We start from the raw sequence: 1786 nt of genomic DNA on the forward strand, positions 1-1786 counted from the left end.
CAACTCAGTCCGACTCTGAAGGCCTAAGACGGTCAGAGGGCAGTCACAGCACCAAGTGAGTCTCCATCTGAAGATCAAAGTTTCAGGAGTGCTGAATGAAGTCCAAGGGCAGAAGATGAATGTCTCCGCTCAAAAAGAAGCAAATTCAGCCAGGTGATGGTACATGCCTTTAATCCCAACACTCAGGAGGCTTTAAAGGTAGGTGGCTCTCCAGGTTTGAGGCCATCCTGGTCTACATAGTAAGTTCCAGAACAGCAGGAGCTACACAAAGAAATCCTGTCTCGAAAAAAGAAGGAGCAGCAGGAAGAAGAGGAGAAGGAGGAGGAAAGGAATGAAGCCTTGTCTCAAACACATATATACACACCCATACAGAGAGAGAGAGAGAGAGAGAGAGAGAGAGAGAGAGAGAGAGAAACTCGAATTCACCTTTCTTCCTCCTAGTTGTTCTGTTCAAGTCCTCAACAGATTAGATGATGCTGAGTCATAATTCATTACTCAATCATCTACTCATTATTTAAATGCCAGTCTCTCAAAACCACATCCAGAGATGAAGGTTTACTAGCTGTCTGGGCATCCCTAGCTCCACTGAAGTTACCATCACACCTAGAGAAGGTACTTCTTCACGGAAGAGAGCAACCCTGCCTCCTGGTGTCAGCAGTCAGGAAGTGTGGTCACCTGAGCAGGCTTTCTGAGAGCCAGGCCTACTGGGGAGGATAAGGGACAGCCAGCATGGACAGGAAAGGGCACAGTGGAGGACAGTTGTGCAAATCTCTGTAACTGCCCCACTCTTTCGTTGTCAGCCCTCTTCACAGCTGGATCACTTCATTTATTATGTTACCATGAAGATCCAGAAAGGCAAATCCCAGCTAGGCTCTCCTAGCTTAGGTTCTGCTGCACACAGGTAAGGAACACTGCGTGCTGACAAGGACCCCTCAGCCCAGAACACATGAGGACAGGTAGCAACGTCTGCAAGAGCCCGTGGCTTTCCTGTTCCCTAGGAATAAACTAGAGAGACCCTGTGCCCACTTAAAAGGAACTCACAGTTCCAAGGCAGTCATGGCCTTGGAGGATGAATTGGACTTGCACACGGCAGCGAAACTGGGAGAGGTGGGAGCACAGCCTCCAATCAGAGGGACAAATGGAACATTACCAAGAAGATAGAACAGGGCCTGCTGGAAACCAGAACAAAACACCAGAAAAACAATCTTGAAATGAGGAGGCTTTTTTTCAAGGACACAAAGCCCAGAAGCTAAGGAAAACATTGATATATTTAACTACATTGTTTAGCTGCATTTTGTGGGGAGTTGGTTTTGGTTTTCTGTGGCAGGGTCTTACTCTCAAGCTTCCCATGGCCTTGAACTCACTATGCAGTCTAGACTGGCTTTGGATTCATGGTAAACCTGCTGCCTCATCCTCTCAAGTATTCAAATTGCAGGCATGTACCACCACCTCAATATTTAACTGCATTTTAATAACTGCATGGCCACTATCCTCTAATGCCAACACTGAAAAAGTAGAAACAGAAGGATCACAAGTTCAAGTCCAGCCTGAGCTATATAAAAAGACAAAATCTTGAAAAAAATCTTCATAGTAAAACACACATACACAGGTCAGGCATGGTAGTACATACCTTTAAATTTCAGTACTCTGGAGGCAGAGGTAGGCAGATCTCTGTGATTTCAAGGTCAGCCTGGTATACATAGTGAGTTCCAGGCCTGTCAGAGCTCAACAGTAGCCCCCCCCCCCCGTTTAAAAACCGACAAAATAAAAGTAATATCATCTGGGT

Source organism: Grammomys surdaster, unplaced genomic scaffold (assembly GCF_004785775.1).
Source record: "Grammomys surdaster isolate TR1022 unplaced genomic scaffold, NIH_TR_1.0 260, whole genome shotgun sequence".
Lineage (NCBI taxonomy): Eukaryota > Metazoa > Chordata > Mammalia > Rodentia > Muridae > Grammomys > Grammomys surdaster.